The sequence below is a fragment of the Microtus ochrogaster genome, linkage group LG2 (assembly GCF_000317375.1).
Source record: "Microtus ochrogaster isolate Prairie Vole_2 linkage group LG2, MicOch1.0, whole genome shotgun sequence".
NCBI lineage: Eukaryota > Metazoa > Chordata > Mammalia > Rodentia > Cricetidae > Microtus > Microtus ochrogaster.
In genome coordinates this window covers 34,201,036-34,206,512 of record NC_022028.1, presented here as the reverse complement: position 1 = coordinate 34,206,512, position 5,477 = coordinate 34,201,036, and the positions used below count along the sequence as shown (strand labels likewise).

General features: G+C 42.0%; 1 protein-coding gene across 1 annotated transcript in view; it reads right to left on the bottom strand.

The window, feature by feature from the left end:
* The window catches only part of Lrrc20 (leucine rich repeat containing 20), a 117,033-nt gene extending 113,899 nt beyond the window's left edge, over window positions 1-3,134 (bottom strand). Inside the window, exon 1 of the mRNA XM_026785786.1 lies at window positions 3,117-3,134. The gene's annotated coding sequence lies outside the window, so the exon portion shown is untranslated. The remainder of the gene's footprint in view (window positions 1-3,116) is intronic.
* Between the last annotated feature and the right edge of the window lie 2,343 nt (window positions 3,135-5,477).

Genomic DNA, 5,477 nt, shown 5'->3' with positions numbered 1-5,477 from the left:
CAGGCTAGCCCCTCTCATTCCTCAGGCTAGCCCCTCTCATTCCTCAGGCTAACCCCTCTCACTCCTTAGGCTAACCCCTCTCATTCCTCAGGCTAACCTCTCTCACTCCTTAGGCTAGCCCCTCTCACTCCTTAGGCTAACCCCTCTCATTCCTTAGGCTAGCCCCTCTCACTCCTTAGGCTAGCCCCTCTCACTCCTCAGGCTAGCCCCTCTCATTCCTTGTGATAGCCCCTCTCACTCCTTAGGCTAACCCCACTCATTCCTGAGGCTAACCTCTCTTACTCCTTAGGCTAACCCCTCTCATTCCTCAGGCTAGCCCCTCTCACTCCTTAGGCTAACCCTCTCACTCCTCAGGCTAGCCCCTCTCATTCCTTAGACTAGCCCCTCTCACTCCTCAGGGTTAAGGCTAACCCCTCTTCTTTCTTAGCCATAGTTTCCTCATTTGCAGAACGGAAATGAAGCAGCGGTGCTGGGGCTTGCCATCACTCTCTCACTGTGCACTCAAAGTGTGGTCTAGAGGGTCAGACACCTTCAATTGCAGTGCTTGCCTGTGGGAAGTTGAGTTGTGTCATACACTTAATGAAAGGACATCGCCCTGGTGAGCACACAAACAGCCATGCTAATCCAGCTGCGTCTGTTTGGTCGGGCGCTAATGTTTTTGCCAAAATAAAACAACATCAATGGTCTATGTTTATTTAGCTTTGGAAAAGTGGGGTTTTTTTACAATGAAAATTTAAATTATGAAGCCGAGCATGTTGGCACATGCTTTCAGTCCCAGCGCTTGGGGGACAGAGGCAAAAGGAGGCTAGCCTGGTCTACAGAATGAGTTCTAAGAGAGCCAGGGCTACATAGAAAAACCCTGTCTTGAAAAAAGCAAAACAAAACAAAAAAATTAAAATTACAGCTTCAATGACTCTAATTGCTATGAAGCAGCATATAATGGGTTATTGCTTAATGAAGTAACAGAAATGTTAAAGCCACCGTGGTTTTAATTTGCAATGCGGTAATTAGCAGTGCTGGTAATCCACACTAACAAGAGCTTCTGGGGGTTCTCTATAATTTACTAGGTTTGAGATAAGGTTTCCTGTGTCTCAGGCTAGCCTCAAACTCACTATGCAGCTAAGGATGACCTTGAACTTCGAATCCTCCTTCCTCTACCTCCCCAGTGCTAAGATTACAGTTGTGTGCCACCAAACCCAATTTTATGTGGTACTTGAGACTGAACCCATCTCTTCACACCTGATAGGCAAACACCCATCTACTGAGTTACATTCCTACCAGCCCCCTTTCCCTCTTTGTCTTTACTTTGGTTTTGAGGTGTGGGGTAGTTTGAATGTCATTAGCACCCATAAACTCATAGGGTGTGACATTATTAGGTGTGGCTTTGTTGGAGGAAGTGTATTGTTATGGGGGTGGGCTTTAAGGTCTCCTTTGCTCAAGCTTCACTCAGTGTGACACCCAGACCACTTCCTGTTGCCTTTGGGATCAAGATGTAGCTCCTTCTCCACTCAGCTCCTTCTCCAGCCACCATGTCCCACTGTGATGATAATGGACTAAACCTCTGAAACTGTAAGCCACTCAAACATTTTCCTTTATAAGAGTTGTCATGGTCATAATGTCTCTTCACAGCAATAGAAATTGTAAAATAATATTCCACAATATTTTCCCCTTTTTGTCTTAAAAAAGGGGGTTTTAACTTTAACATCATAGTAAAGTTACATATAACAATAATTATCAAGTAAGGATTACAGTTACATATCCAGTCAATTTGCATTTGGCAAATTCAGAGAATTTTCTTTATTATCTATTCTATCTTGATGAGTCTATAGCTCAGTATCTAATTTACTTTCTACTATAACTAAGGAAAACAGAAACTGTATCTATCTAGTCTTCAACTCCATCAAAGATCCCAGAAGGATGTATTACCTGAGTGAACCAGAAGTACAGTGCAAGCCACTTCCAAAACTAAAGAACTGACAGGCATCTGACTGCCTGGCCAGTCATCCAAGGTTCCTCTGCAATGTTGAGGTAACTAACCTTTGGCCTACAGGCCTAGAATATCTGGCAGACTTGTCTACGAAGCAGGAATTGTAAAGGACTGTCTGCCTTGTTTCGGCAAAGTTTGGGTTTTTTTTTCCTTTGTGTCCTGCTTGTCCACTTTGTACAGCATACTGTCAGCAGTCAAGGCAAGAGTAGTTTCTTTACCCTGTGACTAACTTTGCCATAATAAAGGCAAACTCCATATTGAGGTTTTTCAATGCCCATCATCTTCTCTGAAGTAAATCAGTGCTACCAGGAGCAGACCTGTCTCACTGTCACGAAAAGCCCTGGGTTATTAAACATCTTAAATGTCATATTCTGTAGGTCTGTGAAGTATCTGAATACCATCTATCTAAAATATATGTTTAACCTTGAAAACATAACTAACACAACTGTAAGTTTGATTATTATAGATGACTAACTGCTAATCTGCGTTCGTAAATGAGTTACATAAGCACAATATCCCAAAAGAGTAGAAAGATATACCGTATATACCTATAACAAAAATAACTTTAAATTTATATAACAAGTATATATGACTTCATACCAGAAGAGGGCATCAGATCCCATTATAGATGGTTGTGAGACAACATATGGTTGCTCAGAATTGAATTCAGGACCTCTGGATGAACAACTGGTGCTCTTAACCTCTGAGCCATCTCTCCAGCCCTTAATTTTTTTTTTTTTTGATACAGGGTTTCCCTGTGTAGTTTGGATCCTGTCCTGGAACTTGCTCTGTAGACCAGACTGGCTTTGAACTCACTAATGTCCGCTTTCCTCTGCCTCCCAAGTGTTGGGATTAAAGGTGTATGCCACCACCACCTGGCTACTAAAATCTATAACAATGCGAAAATATTTGAAGTTAATAGTTGTCTTTTATCCTATAATCCCCACTAAATAATGACAAATATCCATAACCCACCAAATGACCAAAACCACCCACTCTACCTCTTGGGAATGTGAGCATTGTATTCTCTAAACTGCTTCTGTTGTCTGTGAGAAAATTATAGCCCTAAGGAAATTAGTTATAACATTTGTTGTTCAGTCTCTGTGCAATGGGAAAGGACAAGGCTTACCTGCAGTCCTGGCTAGAATAGCCTGTGAGGCTGGACCATCTCAGCCAGCAGCCTTGAAGCTGTTCTAGATGCAGAACTCTTAGGAAACTGCAACAGAGGCATTCTGAGATGCTGAATTACTTGGACCACTCATTTTTATTGGTGTCTCGTTCCCTTGCTCTGAAAATACACAGACTGTCAAAGGTAATATACATACCTGCATTAACACAAGTATGACTATGCATTGCACACAAGCCAGCCAAAGATGATTTTTTTTGTTTTATGTTTGAGCATGTAAAATAAACATTACCTGCCTTGTAGTTTTCCTAGGTTTAGTTCATTATATCTGTAGCCAGGATTTTCAGGGGGTCTTCCCCAATCAAACCTGATCTCTGTCAAACTTGAATGAATCCACAGTCTTTCATTTGCTGTGGAAACAAAACCATAACCTTTTTCCCAAAGCAATACATTTTTTGATTTCCACTTTAAAGTTAAGGCACTCCTAAAGTATATAGGCTGGTTTAATTCAGCAATCTCCTTCACAATCCCACGTCTCCCAGAATAAGCTTCACAATCCCATGTCTCCCAGATAAGCTGATTGCTTATCAGCAATCCAAAAATTCGAAGACAACACAATACTATACAAGAGCCAAACTCCCTGTGGATTTCCCAACTCTACATGGCTTATTTTATTATTATTATTTATAAACTATTTACTTTTTCTATGATTGAACATTCATTTTCTTTTCTTTCTTAAACCTATGCGCATTTTAAACATACTGTAACCTGTTTAGAGGCCTTTTCCATCTGGATCTGTCTCTACTGCGCATCTCTATCCTTTTCTGTCTGCATGAGCAAAACCTTAAACTGCTAAGCTACTGCTGGGTCCTCTGCTGCAGCCTTGGCAGCTGGTTCCACCCTGCCTGGATTTTTAAGGTCACAGCCTTAAGCTTGCCGGCCCAGTCTGGAGGTTTGTGACCAGGAACTCCATTCAAGCCCCTCAGCTCTAAGAAGTGGGTGTCCTGCACTGTGGCAGGCATTTTTATTTAGCTTTTTGTTTCTACTTAATGTACTAGCTGTTTAAGTGCTCTGCTATATGGCAGAGCTTCTTAAAGGAACTGTATCCCTTTTTCCTCTCTCTCTTCTTTAACCTTCTCAGGCCCTATGTGAAAATTCAGGCCTCATGTTAGAATGCCAAAATGTACCATGCTTTTTCTTTTAGGCCACCAACCAGTTCCCAAATCATGACATGGAGTCTTCTTATTAGTTATGAATGCTCAACTTAGCCTAAGCTCATTTCTGCCAAACTCTTTTAACTTAACCCATTTCTCTTTAACTACCTTTTGTGTCAGGGCTTTTTACTTTTCTTTCCTTCTGTATATCTTACTTTTATTGTTCCTTATGTCTGCTGGCTGTTGGCTGCCTGGCTTCTTGCCCCGGCATCTCCCTAATTCTCTATTCTTTCTCTCTTCTTCTCTCATTTTCTAGATTTCTCTTCCTATTTATTCTCTCTGCTAGCCAGCCTTGCCTCTCCCTCTTATGCCTAGCTATTGGCTGTTCAGCTTTTTATTAGACCAATCAAGTGCCTTAGGCAGGCAAGGTGAAACAAATTTTTACAAAATTAAACAAATACAGCATATACAAAAGCAACACATCTTTGCCCCTGGTTACCTTGTATATTACTTTGCTTTTTATAGTTTAATAAAGGTCATGACCAATGGCAACTTGAAGAGGAAATGGCTTATTTCCCCTTAAAGTTTTTTTTTTTTGTTTTTGTTTTTTGAGACAGGGTTTCTCTGTGGCTTTTTTGGAGTCTGTCCTGGAACTAGCTCTGTAGACCAGGCTGGTCTCGAACTCACAGAGATCCGCCTGCCTCTGCCTCCCGAGTGCTGGGATTAAAGGCGTGCGCCACCATCGCCCGGCTCCCCTTAAAGTTTATAGTCCATCATAAATGAAAGTCAGGGGAGGAATCCAAGGTAGGAACTGGAGGCAGGAAGTGAAGCAGAGGCCATGGAGTAGTGCTGCCTACTGGCTTGCTCTCCCAGGCTCTCTTAGCCCGCTTCCTTGTATCATCTCACACAACATGAACAGAGGTGGCACTGGCCATAGTGGTCTGGACCTTCCCTTAGAAATCATTAATCAAGAAATGCCCCACGGGATTGTCAGCAGGCTCCAATCTGATGAAGACACCTTCTCAGTTGAAGTTCCCTTTCCCAGATGACTCTCAATGAGCTTTGAGTCGGGATGCAAGTCAGCAAGTTCCAGCTGTAACTCCTGACCTCTTCTCTTCTCTCCACAGCATGGGGGTCACTTCATGTCTGGCTTCTTTTTTTTTTTTTTTTTTTTTTTTTCCTGAAATGAGGCTTTTTAATGATTTTAGGT